The sequence below is a fragment of the Platalea leucorodia genome, assembly GCF_965183815.1.
Source record: "Platalea leucorodia genome assembly, chromosome: 6".
NCBI lineage: Eukaryota > Metazoa > Chordata > Aves > Pelecaniformes > Threskiornithidae > Platalea > Platalea leucorodia.
Window position 1 is genome coordinate 70862848 of NC_138828.1, and position 23814 is coordinate 70886661.

Sequence of the window (23814 nt, forward strand, 5' to 3'; positions counted from 1 at the left end):
TAACAATGTAAATATATTTTTTTGAACAACAAAAAACAGGTTTTTTTTGACTTTCCAAGTAATTTGTGTCCATGTCACAATGTCCCTATCATGAACAAACCTGAAAAAAGACGTCATCCAGCAAGTTAATATTGTTTAAAAGTATTTGAAAACAATGTAGAGACAACACTTTCATTCAGAACCATTAACTGTAGTGTTGTTACTATGATGCTGTAACATTTTCTGATATTAATTATGAAAGACTACTTATTTTCTGGGAAGAAAACAGAGAAGCTCTTAGAGTTACAATATATAAATAGCACTTCTGAAAGTATAACATAGACAGTGTTGTACTCTAGCAGACCCGAGTCAACAATACAGATTCTGTTGAAATTCAAATGAAATGTATTTTTCACTGATTTATATTTTGCCCCAAAATTGGACTTCCTAGCTAGAGTTCTGCAAATCTTATAAAGTGTTTACAGTAAGACACACTGTAACATAGGATAAATAATGTTCTTTTGCTGAAATGACACCATAGAGGTAGAAAATCAGACACTGGTTTCCATTTGAAGGAGTTTTGTTTCTGTTATATACCTTAAGTATATATATTTTTCTCATATACATGCCTGCAATTCTTTAATATTCAAGTATTTCCTTGGGAGCATCTGTAAATAGAATATGGTTTCGTAGGTGAGTTTCCAGATAAAGGCTGACACTGACTGGTGAAAAGGCTTTCATTTTATGAAGGAACAGTGTGCTTGCTACCTTGTTTACCTTCAGAAGTTGTGTGTAAAGAAAAAAAGCAAACTGTTGCTTTCACGCGATCCTAAGGATGTTGTATGCATATGACATGCATATATCGAGCATGCAGGGGATGCTGCTTACAGAGGTCATTTTTTTTTCTTTATTTTTGTTTCAGCATTATAAAAATTAAGCTTTTAGAAGTGTATTGCTTTTCTGAATTCTATAATAGGAGAAGAATATCTAGGAGGGCTTCCACCCCAATACGTCAGTGGCCTGTGAGAGGTAACTGTAGCCAGGCTCCTATTGTTACATAAATAGAAAACAAGGTAAGTGTTTATACAGAAGCATGGTGTTGACTCTTGCATATTATGAAAGGATAAAGCTACCAGTCCTAACAAGTTCTTCAGGTGGAATCACTGTGTTCAGAATAGCTCAACTTCTTAACTCAGTAAGTGGTACGACACTCATACACAATGCAAGAGTGAAAATAAGTTTAAAGCCAAGAAAAGCCATGTGATGAATTGATGAACTTCTTTGACCTCCTGCATCATACAGGAGAAATACTTTCAGTCAGTAGTTTCTGTCCCAGGATTGTACTTGGGTTTTGAGCTATACACATCTTTTAGGAAAATATCCAGGTATGCTCACTTAAAGACTAGAAAAGTCTATATCCACAGGCAAGTTATTGTAACACTTAACTTTCTTTCTGATAAAGTTTTAAAAAATTGCCAATAATGCAGTTATTTTCATTTATAGCAAGTGGAAAGCATTGGGCCAATATTTAGATACCTAGATAAGAAATTGGAAGCCCAGCTGAAACCTTCCGTTTTGAAACCTTGGTTTAAATTTAGTGCTGCTCTTTTAAGTATACTTAGCTTGGGCTTAGGCTCTCATTTGACCATTTTCACTTATTAGTACTGTCTGAAAGAAATGTGTATTTTTCCATTTTGCAGTAAATACACCTAGGATCTCTGCTGTAGTGCTTCAGAAATAGGAATAAAGCCATAGTTTTTTTTAAAAAAAAAAGCTTGGAAGAAAACAATGACAAATATTTTTCTTCACAATGAAATATAGAAAACTGTATACATGAATTCTATTAGAAGAAAATAATTTCCTTGGGTAATTTTGTCATTGAAAGCAAATTACTTCAGATATAGCAGTATATGGTGCCTCATTGTATACTAGCTGTTAAATTGTCTATAAAACTGCATTATTTATTAGTGTTTTGTTGTGTCAATTAGTAGTCATTCTGTTAAATGTGTTAAGTTTGCAGGAATTTCTTCAGTATTCCACCAATTGTAATTTCTACATACAAAGCTCCAATCAGTCCCCAGTCTCTCATCCATCAGAAATTAATTTGAAAATAATAGACTAGTATTAATTGAGATCTCCTAAATTCTGGACCTCCCCACCCCTCTTTTTTATTTTTCTTTTTTTTCCCCAGGACTAGCTAAAATGAAGGACTGTCATTGCCCACTAATTTATTAAAAATAATTGGGAGAACAAGAGCTTCAGAGATACAGTCTTCCTTTGTGAAAGTGGTGATTTATTTAAGGTGACTGTCTTCCTCCTGGGTGCTTAGTTTTATTTTTCATTTTTTCTTCCTTCCCATACATTTTTTCCATAGCCTGACCTACACATTCCGTCAGAGAGGGTAGAAGACTGATTTGAATCAAGATCTTGCCCAGACCTGCTTCCTACACTTATGTCTGATTATCGGTTAATTCTCTGTCTTTCCATAGATTTTTGTCTGTACGTTTGGTAAACAACAAAAAGAATTGTAAAATTTAATGTAGAATTTTTCTTTTTCATATTAATTGTAAGTCATAAGATCTTAATAATCCTAAAATTTGCAGTTGGCTTTCAATCTTAAATTTGACTTTCCATGTAACTTACTTTGCGGTATTTTAGTCTGATTTAATACTGAGTATATTTGAAGTGCGCTTCTTTCTGTGTTGCTAATACCACTTCATTTGCACCAGAAATAAGAGATTAAACTTTATCATTAATATTAACAAATGCTTTTGAGTCTCAATGCAGTAACTTAAAACTTTTGTAGATATGTTGCTGTCAAATACTTTGACTTACATTGTAGAGTATAAATTGAACTACAGTTATCAAGTGAATGAATTGTGTTTTGTGCACTTAGGATCTTTGCTTAAATTTGGTATTGACAAAGTTCAGTAACCGCAATGGATCTTCTGGTCGTTTAGTGTGAATTAGAGAGGTTTTACTGTGTTTTGTGTAACTGATGTGTTTCTTTCCTTTCTACCTTGACTACTTTATGTATTTTCCTCTGCAGTAATCTATAAGCAGACCCCTCAAGTGTTGTACCAACATTTACAGTTTTGTAAACAAAAATTAACCCAGGTTGCATGGGAGCTACACTGATTTTGATTTATAGCTACCAAGATTGTCTTAGGGTGGTGGTTATCTGTAGCTTATATAGGGGGTAGGAATTATCAGGTACCAGTGTATAGTGGATGGATGAATGATTTCTATTCTTAGAGATATTAACCAGATCCACTCCTCAATAAAGACTAATAACTCAGATTTTTAAACAGTCTTCATGACAGATGAGGGCACGGAGGAGAATGCATCAACACTAATTAAGAATGTTGACCGTTTGTTCGTCTTAGCCATGATTAATTGATCTTGGAGTGCTATCTCTGAACAGGAAGTGGTATGCTGTTACATTGTGAAGTTTAAAGGTTACATTTTAGTGTACCCTTTAACTTGCATTTACATACAGCATAAAGTGTTTTTACCTATCTTATCTGAGTGCAGAGAGAAACATTTTTCAGCCCAGATACAAATGAATGCTTGGTGTACTGTGTACTAATGTGAATCTGGCTGGTAACAGCTCATACCCAGTCTGCTTTTGGACTCTGTTGCTGCCTTATACGCTTAGTCTCCCCAGTTGTACTCAGAAAATTTCTTCATTAATACTCATTTTGAGATTCTGGCTTATTAAAATTCAGAACAATACATTCATTCTCTTGTCCTTCCCAACCTTCCCCAGCTGTTTTCTGTTCTTGTTTCCCATAGACTTGCACTTGCTAGGTCCTTCACCTGTAATTAAGACAAGTGTTGAGCAGCGAATCCAAAGACCCCTGTTCTTTTGAGTCTTATGCCTGATTAAACTGAAGTTCCTGTGTGCCTGACAGCAGGTCCAGTCACCTGAGCCTCACACACACTCCTGGGATTGGAGGGTAAACTACTTACATGTAGAGACTCCCTTAAAAAGAAAACCTTGTCCTGTGCTACGGTCAATTTACCAACTCATTTGAATAAATGTAGAATGCCACCCTGTTTTAAAATATGTATAGAATGTTTGTCTCAACAAACCCGTAAGATTAATAGAAAATTATGGTCTTGTGGATTTGTTTGTTTCAATGGTCGCGTAACTTTTTTTTTTTATTATTTTTAACAAGAAACTTAATTTAATGAAAGGGAAAATCACAGGTGAAAATGATCTTTTATTCACCATAATAATACGTTTCCAACCCAATGTCTGAATGTGCTCTGTATTACTTTAGGGATCAGAGCAATCTAGAAACATACACATTTTCGAGTGATAAAATTACCTTGCTTGTCTGAGAAAGCATCTGTCTTGCTAGATTTTGATCCTAAATCACGCTTGGCATAATATTAATGGTGCTGGCTACCATCGCTGCTGAAGTGATCTATTTAATTATGTCTGTTAAATTGCCATGTGGGCAAGTCTACTAAACTGTGATATATGCCACAGAGATATGTAAACAGAGCCTGAGCCTCAAGTGTGGGTCTTTAGAAAGTAGCTGAGCTCACAGAAAATATACAGAACAAAAGAAGGAAGGTTTATTGCTGTTGTGTAGTATTTACTTACACATATTCCATTGGCTGAGAAGGGAAAACACTTGGCAGGATAGATCACAAGGATCTGGGCATATGTACTCCACTCTGGCCCCAATCTCCATGTAATCTGCTGTGATAAATGTATCTGTTGCATCTGGTTGCAAATCAGCCCATGTTTTACTTGGACCCTTCTTTCAGAATCCTTCATAAAGTGATCTCTTGGATGGGAGGTCACACTGGACACAGCAGCTGCTAAATCACCTGGTTAAAGGCAGATTTTTAGACTTCTGGACTTTCTTCCAGTGCCGCAGCTGTTATTGGAGTATGTATAAAGGATAGATTTTAATGGTGGCTCTCAAAAGCCACGTGGCCTGTGCCAAAGTACTAACAAAAAAAAAATGGAGTGGAAAGGGGAAATATTTTCTGTCATGCTGCTCAAAAGATAATTAATGACCATTATCATAATTTTCTGTCCTGCCAGTCTTAAGACCAGTTTCTGATGTTCCACACAGATAGGATTAGCTAGTAGTGAGCTTGCTTTTTGATTTGTGTTCTGCTGCAGTATGGGATTCAGTACAGGGGTGAAGCTGAATAATGTATACATCTTGCCCACAGAAGATCTATTACTGTTACACCACTTGTCTGAGTTTGAGATTTGTACAGCTAGACAGAGCCCTGATATAAACAGGTGTAATTTTATGAAAATCAATGAATTTGCATTCATTTGAATGAGGACAGATTAGATATTGTACCAACTGTTTGCTGACATTAATGTTTTCTCGTTTGAATCATATGGTGCTTTAACAAGAAAGTGAGGGTAGTCATGAACTAGTCCAACTGATAGACTGTTCTTACGTTATGCTTTTTATTTTAGTTGAGTGTGAATAACTTGGTTTCTTCTTCCTGCACTTAAAAGCTTGAGGCTGCACTGCAGTTTTTTATTTGCGCACATAAGTTTTGCCTGCTAGGACCAACCAAGAATTAAGACCAAGTTCAAGGCCCTGGTAGAATATTGTTAGTGTAGTTGGAACTCAAACACCAGTGTGACAGAAGTGCCAGTAAATAATATATTCTCATTCACTAACAGTTATGCTTAAATTCAGAAAAATCTTTAAGGATGTCATTGAAAAATGGAAGTAGAAGTAAACCGTTTAAACACAAAGGTTAGAACAGTATATGTATCCTATTTTTATAATAATACACAAATGAAATGCTGAGAGATCTCTTACTGTTTCCATGGATTTTGTCTGTAGTTTATTTAGCAATGTAGACATACGTCTAATAAAAAAGATGCTGCATAAACCATAGTCCAGGCTGAATGTGCTTCTGTTTTTGGTTTAGGTAGAAATGTTTTTTCTGGCTGCGTCCTTCATACTTAGGTCTTCTTACAACAAATGGAAAGCCCTTAATTGTACCTAAGGGAATAGTTAATCTACGGTGGACATATGGTGGACAAAAGCTGAGTCTAGTAAATGAAAAAAATTATAAACAGAAAATGTGTGAATGTCTGCACAGTCTGAGAGTCATGGGAGGTATTGTACTGTTGGATTGTAGTGTATTTTAAATTAATTTCCTATTCTTTTCTATTAGTATATTAATGGAAGTCAGTGCAGCATAAAATACATAGTTTTAAAAACCAATCAATTTCATGTCTATTTTATTTGATTGAAAAATATACCTGTTTTTAGGACAGGACAGAATTTCTTTACTTTGATTGAAAAATATACCTGTTTTTAGGACAGGACAGAATTTCTTTTCTTTGCAAGTTGTCCTGCTCCCAACTTTGCATTATGACATAAATGCAATTTGATTTCATTAGTGGAGTGAAGATCTCTGAAAATTTTAAATGTTATAACATTTGATTGGGCGCAGTTAATCAGTGTTAACCCTGAGCAGCTCTTGGGCTTTATAGATTCAAGCATTATATGTGGTTGCACTGCTCCAGCAAAAGGTTAAGTATTAATGGAAAATGTTCACAGCTCTTTTACTCAAAGAAAACATGTTACTTGTAAGTTTTCTTTTGATTTTACTTTTACAGTTACATTGAATGTCTTCATTCATTTAGCCATCCATAAAGCAAATATTGTTGCACATGCAGTGGATAATAAGTCTTTTTAGGACTACTTGTGTGGTATGTCACAGATCATTAACTGCAAGTAACCACCTGACTTGAGGGAAGTCTGGAAGCATCATTACAGTGAAATAAGCTTTTATTTCTGTATCACTGCAGCACATTGATTTGTAGGAATGTCTCCATTAGCTACTGTGGAAATATATTCTCATATATTATTATTGAAGGAAGTTGATGAGAGAGGATAACCAAATTTCAAGTGTGAATAGGGCATTAGTGTTAGGATTTTGGACAAAGGGGGAAAAAGACAACTGCTATTGTGGCATTATTTTCTACTTAAAAGCTAAATAAGTCAGTAAACTAATCTTTTTGTAATGCTTCACAGTTTCAGAGTCAGACTTATGAAATATAGTGACGGTTGTACAGTATTTATGTGTACCCTGCAACTTCAACTGAAATGCATATGGTAATTGAATATGTTTACTACTCTGTACAAGCAGAAAGTGTGGAAGAGAAGTTTTTTTTCCTAATCAGCAGGGAAAACTTAAGCTTTTTCTGTTTATTTCAGTGAACCATAAAAATTTAAGATTTTTATTGGAAGTAACCAGTAATTATTTCAGCTCAGTTTAGAGGATGAAGGATAGCCTGTGTTAATAAGGGGAATAATCATAATAGAGAACCTCCATTAATATGATTAATAGGAGCCTGTAGTATGAAAAATGCAATTCTGAAACATTGTCCTGAAAATATTTTAGAAAATTTGAAGTTCTTATAGAGATTAAAGTTAAGATAATATTGTTGGATTATCTTGCTATGTTGCTGTTTTGCAAAATAATTTGCTGTCAGATCCTTTAGGAGCAAAATACAACAGAAGATGGATAAATGAGTAGAGTGTTCAAATCAGCCTCCCTTAGTGGTATAGTATGAACTCTGTGCATGCAGATTTAAGAATGAAGAAGAAAAATTATGGGGAATGCATTATATGTCTATTTTAAAATTGTGTAAGTGTCAGGACATTATCATATTTATTGTGGATTTGCAAGAGAACAAGTGGAAATTAACGGTACTATTTCAAGTTTAGTCCACAGTTATAGCTCCATACACTTGATGTAATGAGACATTCTGAGTTTATGATGCCCATTTCAATATAAGAGCATGTATACTCTGCTAAATGTGTGGCTTTTTGAGAGATCTTTAAGCATATTAATGCCTTCATGACATTAGCACCTCTGGTTATGAATTCTTCATTGTTCCAGTATTTGAGATGCTGTGTCTTAATGAGGTTCTGAATGAGCTGTAATTTCTTTCTGCTATCTACTTTGGTTTATTTTATAGGTCAGATTTTTTGAGGGAAAAAAGGTATTTGAAAAAGGCATTTCTGTGTAATATGAGACTCTGAAGGTGTTATCAGGGGAGTAACTGCTAAGCCAGTATCAAACTTTGTTTGATCTTAATAGTTCACTGAGATAAGCCTGGTAGTTTAAATGCAGACAACATTGTTGTTGTTATTATTGTTTTTTATTATTGTTTATTTACACTCTGTGCTTCCAGCCCTCGTGATATGGAGGATAACCTCAAAATATGTTTGTTGTTTTCAAAGGAGAGATCTAAGATTCTGTAGTGCCAAAAAATCAGTGTTAAAAATCAATTAATATTTGCTGAAACATGTTGATTAAAGAGATGGTGTACAGTGATGATGAATGGTTAATTAGAAAGCTAGTTTGTATATTTAAAATAAGCTCTTAAAAGAGGAGGGCTTTATGCACATTGTACATAGTTTCTATTTGAAAAATACTGAGTTCCATATGAAATTTTCATGATATATTTCAGCTTTTTTAACTCAAATTTTTTGCAGAAGTAGTGCTTTCAATGTTTTATCTCCCTTGTTTAACAGTGCAACAGTGTATTTTGTGAATATGGCAAGGCAATTGTAAATATGTAACTGCTGCCGGGCCTTTTGAGAAGGTTTAATTTCATTCCATCCATTTGTCCTTTGATGCTCTGAACACAGGGAGTAACCATCCCATCTCATCCAGATTAGTATTTTTAACACTTGAAAATTTTTACAATTGTAAAATGAGCCATATCACATTTGCTGCATTCTTTTGTTCAGTGTGGGGAATCACTGACCTTAAGATAAAAATTTTGGTTGTTTACATATGTGTAAATTTAGAGCACATTTAGTGACTTCAGATGAGCTGCTCCAAGTTTACACTGGTGTTTTCATGACTTGCCCCTAGATTGTAATATTCTTTTGGATACTTTTTTTATATGTATACCATGTGGTCTTTCTTTTGTGTTAAGTATCGTCCAATATGTTTACTTAATTATATGTGTTAATAGGAATATATCACACTAATATAATATTAGTATATGACGGTAGAATTCATTACAGTTTTGAAATGTGTATGTAGAAAGAGGAATAACATTACCTTTTTCTGACTTTGCCTAGAGAACTCATTCCTAAGTGTTCCTACATGATAGCATTTGAAAACTGCCATCAGGATCATTGCTCTTTTGTTTCAGATGCTAAGCAAGCACAAATTCAAAAAAAGCTCCAGACTAGATAGTTGAATGGAACACACAGAATAGTAAAATGTCTTAAGTCTTGCTTTTGAAAAATACTGGGATATAACCATTATGTATATTGAGGGAACTTCAAAATGTTGGATTTTGCAATCTTAAGCATTTTTTGCGGTAGATAATTTAAACTGAAGGCTGGAAAAAATCAGTTACAATTTGTACAGATAGCACACCTTTAATACTGTGGAAAGAAAGAGAGACCCTCAGTTGCTAAAACCTTACTTTATACATTTACAGAAGTTTGAAAAGTCATTTGCTGTAGGCATGCAGAAGGAAGAAAGCAGTGTATAGGAGTTGTTGGTCAGGCTGTTAAGTTGAACCATTTCAAAAATATTTTTATGTTCTACTGCCCACATAGAAAATTGTGGCATTTTGGAGCCTACTTCTCAGTCCCCCTTCAAAACCATTATGGAAAAGCTTGAAGTATTTTGATTTGGAGATGCCACTGCTATATCTCATGGGAAAGTGTAGTGCTGGTGCTTCTCTTCCCATTCTCCTATGGGCTACGCTCCTGACACTATGGATATAAAGGCTCGTTTTGTTTTTGTTTTATTTTTCCCTTTATGTCTTCCACCATGTATCACATCCTCTTAGGTATGATAGGACTTTGTGAGAGTAATGCATCATGGATACTGTCTAACTGGCAAATCCAAACTTGGGCGAAAATAACAGTGTAAGACAAACAAAAAACCCCTCCCCTTAGGCACCATATTGATCTTTCTGAATCAAACTGTTCTGTTCTCTTGGTTGGAATATTTTGGCGTTAGTTTTATATGGAAAAAGGAACCTTTTTGAGCAGAAAAAGCAGTTTTCAGTATAATAAAAAAAAACCCTAGTAGTTCTGACTGATAATTCTGGACTAGTCCAACTGTAGAGAGTTTCCAGAGTTTTTGATTCTGATCCTTTGTTCAATTCTAAGAATACTGTTGTGGTAGTTTATTTTAGTAACATTACCCTGTGCTTGCAGATAATAGAGGAAAAAAAGCCTAGTCTGGTTATATTGCAATTCTGTGAGGTTAAAAATGGTCCTGTATGAAGGGTGTTGACAGTTCTTTCACAGCAATGTTCAGTAAAAAATGCTGTAAAGAAATTTTCTAGAAAGCACTGCATAAAGCAGTTGTAAAATATGGAATACAAGTTCAGGCTGTAGAAGGGTTCTGGGTTTTCCTAGAAGTTACTTACTGCGTTCTTTACTCTGTTAGTTCTTGTCATCCTACAGTAACTTCATGCTACAGTAACTGTAACTTTCTACAACACTACTGATGTCTATCAGGAACAATTACTGAAAATGTCTGGACTTAACGATGTTTGAACTTATATGTTTGGGGTTTTTTTGTTGTTGTTGTGAAGTGTGTTTATTTCTTAAGTTGTCTCAAGCTACACAGTAGAAGTAAAGGAAACGATGTAATGAAACAATAAAGAATAGTTGTTGTAGAGATCTCTATGGCCAGCTAATACATTGCCCAATTAATAATTAACAATTTTCTTGGGCTGGCTGTTTGAAGTACATATGTTAAGATGACCTCCTCTTACACCATAAGTTTTGCAGGTTTATTTTGGGAATGGTGTATCCAAAAGGTTTTTAGAGAATAGTTACTGGTGTAGTTGCATGTTTAAGTGGTTGATCACTAGGGCAATAATGCTGGTTTCTGAGCACAGCCAGTACTTTTTCCAGCTGCTTTATAGTGATATCTTGAAGCTTAAAATGTAATCTATATGGGTAAGCCACAAAAGCCACTATATATTAAAGCAGACTCTGACAGTAAATCAAAATTGAACAGCTGGCAACACTACTAAAGTCATAAACTTATTTATTAAAAAAACTAAACAGAAGAATTATATTAAAAAGAGAGGAATATGTTCTACAGACCATTGGATATAGCTTAAAACCTGGAAAGTGCTGCAGATTAAGGGCCCAATTTATGAACATCTGTTCTGGCAGTTTCTGTGAGATTCTCATGTTCTTTACAATAAAAGTGTGAAACATGTTTTCTCCCCCCATACTAATCATGCTTTTCTGCAGTTCATAAAACCTGCATTGAGCCTTATGCAACTGGGCCTGTCTGCTTTACACACTTGCTAGAGCAATTACTATTCATGAAAGAGTAAGTACTATAGCAACGTCACAATCCCACGGTATACACTTATCCTCACTTGTTCCAAGTGGTCTCATTGGCTTCAAAAGCAGTGAAAGAACACTGAAGTTTCCTTCATATATTTAAACTTGGAGCGTGGCAGTGAACTAATAACGGAAGCAGGTCACTAGAGAGCAAAATGGACAGAAAAGTGTCTTGTACATGGTTTCTCTAAAATTGAAGAATACTTACAAATCCACTGTTTTGCTCTGTAACAGTCACTCAAACAACTGTTAACTCCCCTCATCTCTTAATTCTGAAATAAATGATCATAGAATGATTATTTTAATTATGATTTTTACACTGAATAGTACCCTACATTTTTGTCATGTTGACAGGTATGTGGGAATAAGCTTTAGGATATTCTTGATCTGCTTTGAGAGGGAACTGAAAAATCATAAATTCAAAACTGAGTGTCTAGTTCCGCTGTCAGCGGTACCATTTTGCCTTTGACGTCAGTGTGACCAAGATTTGTTTCGGAGATTTTAGCCACAAGCCCTGTTTTATAATCAGGCTTGATTTGCATGGCACAGGTCATAATATTTTGCTTGTAACTCTTTCTTCATGTCTAGTAATTCAGACTGAACTAGAATAGATCACTGTGAAAAGGCCATCAGTTTTTCTCTCAAGCAGTGCAGACTCTACTAATATCCCAAGCCCTGCTGCCATTTGGAGACAGTCTCTCAACAAAGTCAGAGATTAGGAAACCAAGGTACAAAGGGAACACTGAACAATCATGCAATAAAACCACTTTCCTGAGCAGATTATATTGCTTTATTGATAAAAATGATTATGCTTTCTTTCCATGTAAATTTGAATAGTTTCACCGTGTTATGCCTTTATTTATTAGGTTGCAGAACCATATGCTTTTATAGTTGTTTAACCTGAAGAGAACACTTCCAGCTAAGAATCCTCAAGACAGGAGAATCTCTGTGCTCCTTTTTGGAGCTAGCTTCTGATATGGTTAGGGTCATACTGACTGACAGAAGGGAAAAGAAAGACAATTTCTAGTATCCTTTGAATGAAGAATTATTTTACGGGAACAAGGCGTTTTCTGTTTCCATGCCATCCATTTTTGAGCATTTTATAGCATGAGTGCATCTCTGTGGTCTTATTTGCAGTGTGTATCAATTTCTGAGATCGCTTGGCCAATTATTTTTCAGCTAACTTGTGGAATATTGAGGAACTGTATTTCTGCCAAGTGTATATTGGTCATTGATAGTTCCTTTTGTCTTTGCATTGAGCCATACTTTTATAATTGATTTATATATATTTGTAGTGCTGAGGGCAGTACTATTAGGCAACAAAAAGTGACTTATAACCACTTCATGCTTATGGAGGTTGAATTTTCTTTCTGCTCTGTCTAATATGAAACATGTTTTGTTAATTGGTGCACTATGAATCATTTTATCTGTTGGTGGTGTACAATATATTAATCTCAGTTCTTAAAGCATGGTTTTATTTGTAGAAGGTTCAGAAACATTAGTGCTATATTTGCTTTATCAGTGTGTTTACCTGTGGTGAACTTTTATTTGTTATGTTTGATGGGTTAAAGTGCACAAATGTAATTTATATGCATCTAAATAAAATGTTTTACTTGTGACCTGGGTTTCATTTGTCAAACTGTGCCTTGGATTCAGCAAGGAAATAACCCAACAGAAATCAAGGCTTCATATCATCAAAGACAATATCAAGTTATGTCCCAGAGGAACCCTAGGCAGGTATCCAGGTTGTAGTGTTTTTTATTGCACCTGAAGAGAATATTCTGGATTCCTGGTTTTGATTAGGTCAGATTTTTGTATTTGTTACGAGTGCTTTATTTCTTATCCTTGAGTCTCTTGCATGTGGGTGGACAAGGGAGGCAAACAAATGACTGCATCACTAAAATTTTCCACCTCCCTCTATTAGGCTCTGCTGTCCAGGCTGGATTACATGTCTCTTTTCTTGCACTTTTTTATTCTCTCCATTCTCTTTACACCTAGTCCCTTGTGCTTGGTGCAAAGGGAATGCTCTTACTGTTGTTGGTTTTCTTTTTTGTTCATAGATCTTCTGGGAGTGGTGCTTCATCAGCCCGATATGGACACCAGGTTTTTGTTCTTCTTTTTTTAAATAGTTATGTTTTGAGAAGTGTGGGTTACTTTGCATACTTTTTTAGTATATTAGACATCTTATAAAAATTCTAGCAGCTTCTCTGGCTGAATAAACTTGATGGATGAACTACTAAGGTCTTTCAGTTTAAATAGTAGCTATACTAGTGCACTGGAAAAGATTTCTTTTGGAGCTGTTACAGTCTACAGGGTATATAATCCACGTGGATTAATGTGGCATTTCCTTCATAATCCTGTGAATTTTCTGCCTTAAAAATACTTTTATGTTTTTCCCAAGAGTTTTAGTAGAAGAGACCCTTTAAATATGTGGCAATATCTAGAATTATTATATTGTCATTGTGTGCTTTTGTACTTAAGGTGTATAAGTAGAAATAAAACATGGCATTTTTATTCTCCTTTCTTTCTGTGGGTTTTTTGTTTGTTTGTTTGAATTTGGTATCTAGTGCTATGTATTAAGTAATTAGGCCAAGAGGGCAGAATTTTTATGAATATGCTGGTGCTTAAAAATGTAGACTGGTGCCTGGTGGGCTTTTCAAGTGTGGTTAAACCATTGCTTAGTTGCCCAGTAGTTGCTTTGGTACTTTGAAAAGTCCTGCTTGCATCTTTCAATATCTCAGTACTGTTGCAAATCTGATTCTAAACGTTTAATTATTCCAAGGCGGCATCTCAATGCAGGAGAAGTTAAATTCTTTTGAGAACCAGAACAGTAAATATATGGCAATATTAGTGAGCTAGTTCTGAGTTGTGTGTCTGAGTTTTCTGAGTTAATATTGGAACCTGTGAAGCCACTTCACTTCATTCTGAAATTAATTTTAGGATTGCTCTGAGGGAAAAGCATAGTAGGTAGCCAAATTCTATTATATTTGCAAAATACAATTTAATTTAATTTTGGAAAACATTTCTCAAGAAACATAGAGTTGACTTCCCATTAGCTAATAAAATCACTTAGAGTGGTGCATACTTAGTTTTGTGAAACTTATTTTGTGTGTTTACTCTACCTCACTTCTTGTTCTGGAATTCTTTTCCCCAGCATCAGCACAGCTGCATCATCCATTTCCACGGTCCTTTTAACCTCCACTTTTAATTAAAAAAAAATTAAATCAGATGCTGTTTAAAGCTTCCCGTTTAGTTTTGGGAAAATAAAAGTTCACATCTAGCTTAGGCGTGTGTGAACAGCTGTTAAAAGCCACAAGCAAAACGATACTTATAAAAGTGGTGGGGGGAATTTTAAGAGCAAGCTGCCAGTTTGACTGTACTTTTCAATAGCTCTTCACTTTCAGCCAAATGGTTTTAACAATAATTTTCTTTGAAAAAAACCTGTGTTTTATAGAAGCAGCAGCCCGAGCAGTTAGGCCAGTGGTAATAGGAGGCAACTTGCCATGTCTCTTTAACTTTTTATGAAATTTTTCTTTGAATCTGGGGAAATTGCTCATTAGAGAGGTTGGAGGGGCTGATGTCCACCCATGCCCACCCACCGTCTAGGCACATCTGTCCCCATCTGATTCTAATGAGGGATCTCATTCCTTGAAATTCCGGAGTTCCAAGACTAAGCGTAGAAGGATAATACTTCCCTCACGCCATATTTTGCAGGCATTATAGTCCTGCTCATGACTTAAGCATTTTGAGGTAATCATAGGATTTCTTTTTTGAGTTCAAGTTACCAAATTTGACTAATCAGTTGGACAGAAACATGCAGGGAATTTATTAGATATTGAATATTTAAAAGAAAGAGGAACGATTTAGACTGTTCCTTGTTCAAACTACCTTCTGTACTGTAAGGAGCTTTCAGAGAGAAAAAAAAATAGTTCCTTCAAGAACATTTTGTCTTTACTGATGGGGGGTGGGGGCTAGAGTATAAAATGCTCTGTGACCTAATAGCCATGTATATGTATCTCTGGAATTCGTTTGGGCAATTTTCTTTGGGCCTGTCCTAGCTGGTCCATTCCATAAGCGAGGCGTCATTGCTGCAACACCTTCCCAGATGTATGGTGGCACTCTGTCTGAACAGGTACACTGTGGTAGGGGGACAGTACGTTCGCTTAGCTGAAGCTTACTGTGTTAGTGTGCACTAATACTCATTCAGAGCCTGCATCTGGATGTGGAATTGGCTTCATACGGTTTGGAAGCCTGGCAGATATATGGCTGTGGCACCGGCCTGGGCTACATGTGGCATATAGATACAACCTTGTATGTGTGAGTGCGACAGAACAAGCTTTGCATGGTAACTTGTGCTGATCCACTGAGGTGAGATGTCCCCTGAGCCACACGTTCTAATTCAGTCTTTTGACTTTTGCGTGGGGCAGCAGAATGATAATAACCATAAATGCTTTTGAAGTTTCTTCAAAGCTGCAGTTTTTTTTTTTAGATTGAGGTTGTTGAGGTGTCTGTTATCTTTTAATCTTAGCAGATTACAGCCTGTGTTAACTGGTGCCATCACTAAAATGGTCTGTCTTGGTATTTGTTGCTTTGTTACACTTCTAAGTGCTCTGTTGGGATTTCCACACTTGTTTTATGCCTTTGGTATCACTTTTGCTCCCAACAGTGTATCCTGCAGTGTGCAGCCTAATGTTTTGGGTTTGAAGGTTTGGTATGGCTTTCATTTGACACATCTCTCTTTGCAATATGCCCATGTTTTCTTTGCATGGGCAGCTAGCGAAGATGAGTTGGGTAGCAATGCAAATTCTTTTAAAGTTATTTTGTCCTTGTTTTCTGCGTAAGTATGTTATGACTTCATATTATTAACAAGCAAGAGCCAAAAAGCTTGTTATTCACTTCCAGTTTCTTGGATGTCTCATTTTTGCGTTGTTTAGTCAGAATTCCCTAAAAATTTCCCACTATCGTTTCTGGAAGGAAAAGAAACAAGTAGGACAAACAAAATACCAGGTGAGTAATTTCCTTCTGTCACAGTGAGTATCCCTGGTGCCAAACTGTGAAGCTCTCACAGGGCTCTGTCTATGCTGGGATTAGAACTTTGGGTATAAATCACAGAATTATCCTCAAGAATTGGGGAAAGTTTAGGTGGTCCCAGTCTACACAGTGCATATAGGAGGGAAATAATGACCAGAGGAATGAAAAAGCTTTTATATGAGGAGGAACGAAATAGATTGAGTTCCTTAGCAGTAGGAAAAAGACAAACAGGTGTATAAAACCATGAGAAGAGACTAGAGAACATAGAAGATATCGCATCTTTTCAGTACAAACCCAAGGAAATCTCATGCTGTTTTATTAAACAGCAAGCTTAAAATACACAGTTGAAATTACTTTTTCACATTGTGAATAATTAAATTGTAGAAGTCCTATTCAGTGACTGTTGTAGAAGCCAAAAGTGCACATGGGTTCAGGAAGGAACTGCAGAGGTTAGTGAAGGGCTGGTCCACCGGTGAGCATAAAACATTTCAGCTGTATTCCTGGCAATCTGGAGATGTAGTGCCAAGCTGAGGAGCGCAAATTGTCTGAAAGTGAGGTGTGTGTCAAGGAAGGATCATTGTAGTTGTACTGTTTCTTGTTTTCCTGCCTTAATACCTGCTGTTGACAGCTCCTTGAGGCGGGTTACTGGCGTGGGTTATACCAGACCTTCAAATATCAGATTTTAAAAAAAAGTCCTGACCTTGAGCTGTTGCAACTCCTGCTCCCCCACTGCACCCTCAAAAAAACCCCCTCAGAACAGCAAACAAAACACCCGCCCTTGTCATTTTGCCATCAGTGCCTTAGGTTGTGTAGCTGTATTTATGTGTATTACTTTGTGTCTGGTTGGTTGGAACAGTGCAGGTGAGAGAATGTGACCTGGATTCTGGTGGTTGCTCCACAGTCTCTCATTTATTTTTCAATACAACAGTCTTTGGATAAAAGTAATTAAGAAGTCTGTGGGATAGAGAGAGGCGCTGGGTATCTGCGTAATCCGTAGTGATTAATTTTAGGCCCTCAGGGTCTTTACAGTATCTGCTCTTAACAAATTCAGCTGTGTTTTAGTCACGCAGACTCTTCTGAAAACCCCACTTTTTGCCTAGACTGTGTTAAAGAAGTTTAGTTTGCTGAAAAGTTCTGAAAATCTAACATGTTGTTTAATACATCTTTATAAATATGTTTTAAATGGAAGTATGATGGTGACACAATTTTTCAAAAAGTGCTCAATGATGGCCTAAATGAATGTTTAACGATTAACTAGAGTCTCTCTACTATCCTAATTCTGAAAACTTCACCCATGGAAATTATGCCTGTGGAAACTCCGTGCCCTCTTAATGTATATTAGAAGAGGAGGAGTGTACTAAGTCACAAAGAAACTAGGTCATCATCAGGGCTGTGCTAAAATTTTAGTGGATGATATCTTGGGGTTACTTACGAGGGACTTGTTAACTTCTTGACTCATATTCTCCCTTTCCTTTTCCAAGCTAGCAAAGGAAGTGCTGCTTATCCTTGAGGACTCCTAACTATAAAAATTAGAGTGGGTTTGTTTAACTGTTTGAGGTCGTGACTGACAAAATTGACCTGGGAAAATACACTTTCAGCATCTAAAATCTGCTGTAAGTCCGATGTAGCTGATTTCTCTAACTTCAATAAAAACTGAGCGAAGCAGAAACTATTAAAATCGTTTTGGTCTTAGGAAGTTGTAAGAAAAAAGTGTTAAAAAGTTTACAAAAAGAAGTCCCAGCTGAACCTTAACTTGCTTGCTTAATATTTTCAAATTAAAGTGAATCCTGACAAAAATTTTTAAGACTGCATACAAGTGTCCAAATTCAGCTGTTTTCAGTGTTGTATTCCCCACAACACTCAGGCCAGTCTGAGGAGGTGGTTTCGCAATTGACTTAACCCAGTTTTGCTTTTGTCAACTGTAGGCCTGGTAGCACTGCACAGGTTGTTGGTTCAGTTCACTTGTCCAACCCAAACTGAACAGAACAACGGGGGGAGATCTTGTTTGAACGAACTTGTGGATTCTTTTTATTCTGCAGTCGTACTATCCCATGAGCAGGTTTGGAAGTGCTTGGCCAGCAGCTCAGGGAAAGCTAGGATCATCCATTTGATTTGCAATTATGTTAGCTTAAGCAGCCAAAGAAACTACCGCTTTTCTAACTCTAGTTTCAGGCCAGCCCCTTCCACTGAACCATCTATTTTCTTGATAAAGGTTTTTTTGGTGTAGGTTTTTTTTTGTTTGTTTCGGTTTTTGGTTTTTGTGTGTGAGACAAGAAGAGGGAATTGGATTGCTCTGCACAGCCAGATGGCCAGGTTAGCTCTGAGAAGAGTGTGAACCCTGCTTTGTTAGATCTGTAACAATTAAATTATGTACAAAGTAGTTTTCTTATTCCTTTGGGTCCTTTATGCATAATATAGCTTTAAGGTCTTGGACAAAGTTGTTAATGATTTTTGTTCAGTCTTTTGTAGCTAGCCTGATGAGTTGGTTCCTCTTGCTCATCTGAGACTGGTCAACACTGTAAAGTTGCAATATTAATATATTCTGTCTTAGTGTGTCCACTATTCGATGTTTTTAATTTGTTTGGAAAAATAGTAGATATAAATATTGTAGAAGAGCTTTTTGTAGCTTTTCCTCCGTCTCTGAATGAGTTAGAGCCTTCTATTAAGTTAATGAAGTTTTGGACCAAAGTATTGACAACATGATAGAAATTTATATCAGGAAGAAACAAGCTATGTGATCATTCTACTTGGGGACAAGCACAGTTCTTCAATACAATGATGAATCGAATCAATGATTGATGTATTGATTGAAATTCAGTTTGTTTTTTTTTTTTTTGCCTGGGTGACTGGTTAGTGATAATGAAATATGTGAGTTGGGAAATGTGAAAGAGTTTTGTACAGCCCCACTTCTACTGTCTGGTTTAAAATCATCATATTGTTGAAATATAAATAGTTTGAATTCAGTTCTTTGTAGTCTTTGAAATGCTGTGGCTCAATTTAAGAAACAGCTGATAATTTTACTATCAGTGATCTGAATATGTTTGTTTTTCATTTCTCCTTTTATAGTTAAGCAAAGTATGTTATATTTCTTTACTAAGCAGTCTTACTTCTTTCTTATAAAAAGTAATTTAATATAAAGTCAAGTTGTACTATTAATTTTTTAACTGCCAGTTGAAAACAGTTTGGCTTGGTAATAATTAGTTACTAAAGCTTCCAAATGGAAGAAAAACTGGGCTGCTGTCAAACAGGATTTGATACACATGGAACAGTTAAGCAGTAATAAATTGCCTAGTAACTGAGTAATTTCACTCAGATATGTGCCAATCTTGCCTCTACATTGGAAAAAGTTTGGAAGAAGAACTGATGTTTGAAATTGCTTAATTCTGGAGGTTTATTGTAATAACAATAATACTGACTTGGCCTGATCTTTGAACATTTAAGGCTTTTTTTTATATCCCAGTGAATGATTTCATGTTCATTTATAATTTTTGTTGTGGGAGAGCTCCCAGAGGGGTATGTAGGAGAAGCACTAAGTGTCTCCAACTCTTTATTACAATGGAATCAGGCATGCAAGGGCCCTGGAGCTGACCTGGGTTGGCTCTGTTAGGAGCAAGTAATTCAGAGTATTGGATAAAAGCATCACAAGTGAGAGGATAGCCAGTTTTTAACATGGCTGTTTGGCATGAAATCAACAGGATACCTGTGGAAACAGTCTGTATAGATGGATGCAGCAGCAGCCATCAAGAATGCTGGAGTGGGTCCTGTGAGGAAGTGTTATTAGGTAAATGCTTTTTATAGGAAGAAGTTTAATATTAATAGTTCATTTCCAAGGCCTCATGAAATATATTACTCTGAGATATGTTCCTACGCATTATTTTGAGAACACTGTTCTAGGAACTGCTACATAAGGATAAAGCTTTTCACTTGATGTTATAGTATGTCCGGATTTACTATTTTTGGAAGAAATTAATTGTACAACTGTACCTGGCTTGCAAGGCACTGTAGAATGTTTGAATTGTAGGCAGAACTGCAAATGCGTCTAACGTTTGATGGGGGGAAGGTAGGTGGTTTTTTTTTTTTTTTTTTTAATTCTGTCTATAATTACGGGCTGCATCTAATCTCTTAATAAGGAGATATCTGTTTTTAATAACATGAAAAATTTAATTTTTCGTATGCAATAGTGAGACTGACTTTGTTAACTTGCCTGCCCTTTTGAATGCTGACAAGGAATTCAGCCCTTCCGAGCTCACGGAGGCTGCAGTTCCATGATCGGTTGGCTTTGCGGTGAAGCTGGTTTACAGCTTGAAGTTAGCACCACTGTCCTGCGGGAAATCGGATCTGTGACTTATCTGGGTTAAACAGAAGATTGCAAAAAGAAATGGCTATTTTTAACATGGATCAGCTTATTAGCTTCATAAGCTCATATGAGTTGCATGGCCTCCTAAGTAGGCAAAGAGAGAATATTGCACTGTGACATGAGGGTGGGAATGAACAAGCAGGAGTGGGACAGGTTGATGAAATTTTCTGAGCTTTGGTGCTGGCATCCGTAGGTCTTGAACTGTGGCTGGAAAGTCTTACTGTATCTGCAAAAGGAGGCAGATGTGAGTGACTGAAGGTAGGATCTAAGAAATGTTGAATGAGTTTTCATTAAGATCCCAAGACCTTGAGTTGATGAAATTATAATGAGCTTTGTATTTTATGGCTGTCAATCCACTAAATCTTTGTGAATTTTAGAATAATAAAACATTTAGTAGTGTTCTTAGTATTTAACTGAAGATGACTAGACCTTGTCCTGGGATTGATAAATTCAGTGATGATGTAGTAGATACATCAAAATTAGAGAAAATACTTGAGAGAGATGAAGCTGATCCACCCATGGCTTGCAGATATATTGGACTAGCACCATCTTCTGAATGTTTAGTACATTACAGCTTTATGTCTTCACTAAGGTATTAAAGAACGTGTAAAAAAATATTCACTCAACTTTGAATTTCGGTAATCACAGTACTGTAATATCTTCTTTACACTCTATTGAGTTTATGAAATCATTAAATTAAACCAAAGCAAAGAATATCTATGGTTGAATTAGTGAGAAATTAATATCTATTTTTTTTTACACTTTTTTAACTTCTGTCCTAAAAAGTAGATTTAATATTACAAGGAGTGAAATTATTTTGTGAAAAAAGCTATTGAAGTCCAACAGTTTGTCATTAGTAGCTCAGCTAAATAAATCAATTTAAGCAGTTTTTTATGTTGTTTCAGTAATCCTGATAAAAATCATTTCGTGTTGAATCAAAGAAGGGTCTGTTATTATTTTTCTGTGAGCAAGTTTTGTTTCAGAGTGCTTGGCAGTCATTAAAGTTCGGTATAGAGTGGTTTAGAAACTACTATCAAGAACGGTAATGTGTAACCTAAAGAGAAATGTATTTTTTGAGTTAGTTATAGAAATTCGTTTGTCCAGAGCAGTTCATATGAACATTTTAAAATATATATATTGCAGTTGTCATAGTGTTAAAAATATTCTTACAAGATTATGAGTCAAGTAATTCTGTGTTTCTCATGTTGCTCTGTAAAGGGTAGTGTTATATTGGTGAGAGAAAATGTAGATTCTAAATGGTATAACTTTTTCCTTGTTAGTGTTGCTAAAACATTGGCAATTAGAAAATGACATATCACTTGAAACTTGTTTTTTTCAATGAGTATGTTTAATTACTGTGTTTGTGAAGGATGCTGGATCCAAAAAGTGAAATATTGTGTTTATTACTTGTAGAAACTTTTAAGAATGTGAGAAGAAATGCTGCAGCTACAGTTGCAGAGACACAAAATAATTATTACATATTTTTATGCTGTATTGTATTTGAGTTGTGGTACTTAATTAACTGAATTGCCATTTCTCCGAGATGGTCACCCTAATGCTATTACTGTATCATTTATAATTTCATTAGACATTTCATTGGCTAATGCCAGTGTGTTAGAGTGTGCCTCTGGGGACTGGAAGTCCAGCTGCTGTTGGGCATTCTGCATTATGGTTTGTGTGAGAACAGGTTAGTTTGTTTTGTTTTGCTTTCTCAGTGTTGCTCAATAAATAAGCTTTTCCCAACTGCATCCGTGTGCTGTACCAGTTACTGTGACTGCCCAGTGATTTTTATAATTGAATTAATATAGCAAGAAAAATCCAGCTGGGGGTGTTCTCCTGTCCCAGCTATTTTCTCATTTCTCTTTCTCTTCAGGAGATTGCTGTTCATAAAGATGTTTGAGTCTAAATTAACAGCTTTAACTTAATAAGGAAGGGAAACTAATTGCTATCAAATTTCTCATTGGCACAAAGATTAGGAAGCCTGAACACAAGTGTTCAAGAAGATGAAAGATGATTTAGTGCACAAAGCAATAAATTCATGATTCAGTGAAACTTCGTGTGATCTTCAGCAAGGCTTTAAATTTATCTTTTCGGACATGTTTCCTTTTTTCCATTTGCGAAAATAAGAATAGTATTTGCCGAATTTACTGGGAAGAGAATTAGTCAGCAAATGATCTGTTAGTAATTGCAAAGTGTTTATAAACTGGCAATGAGGGCCATGTAGAATCTGACTGACTGGATAAAAAGCAACAATGAACAAACTGCCTTCTTTCCAGGAGGAGCTTGTAATCATAGGACACATTTCTTTGTGGAAAATAAAAGCTAATTAACCAAAGGTGTGAAATTAGAGAACATAAAAGTCCTGTGAGATGATGCTGTTGAGAAAGAGTGCATTAATGCATTTGCTGAAGCTGGGCTGTTCACTCTCCATACCAGTATGCACAAAAGCATTTCATGTTCTTTCGTTCACACCCCCACTTGATTTGTTAAGCTTACCCTAAGGGCGTGTTTATTTAGGTCTGTACACTGCAGACAGTAAACAGAGATATGTGGTAAGATCATATGCCCAGAGGTCTGTACTGCCACATCTAAACTCCTTGTGCCCAGATTAATGCATTTCAAGTTAAGGTGGACATCTCTTTGCTAGGCCGCTGTCTGCCCTCTAGATGTATCTTCAATGTACTTAGTCACTTGGCTTGCAGGGTGGGGAGATGGCAGTCAACACACGCCTCTCATTCTCTCTTGCTTTCTCTGTCCTTATGACACCCTTTTAAAAAGACAAAAAAAGGCAGAATTGTTCCAATTATGTTTTAATCCTAAGATACTACTACAAGGTGACTCAATTCTGTATTTGTTTAATAATATAATCTTTTTTGAATACTTGTTTCCAAAAATGTCTGCATTAGGGGTAGGGATAAGGAGTATAGGTACCTAACTGAAGGGATCAGATTCTAACTAGCAGTGTAATCTTAGTCTGTTCAGTCAAATGATAAATGTTTGCAAGAATTTCTGCCAAGAATTTATTGAAAAATGAAAATGGGAAATGTCTAGCTGAGAAAAAAAATATTCTTTTTTTCTCTTTAACTGTTT

General features: G+C 35.9%; 1 protein-coding gene across 2 annotated transcripts in view; it reads left to right on the plus strand.

The window, feature by feature from the left end:
• Positions 1-23814, plus strand: part of RAB28 (RAB28, member RAS oncogene family) — a 66550-nt gene that overhangs the window by 22660 nt on the left and 20076 nt on the right. The gene's annotated exons all lie outside the window — the stretch shown is intronic.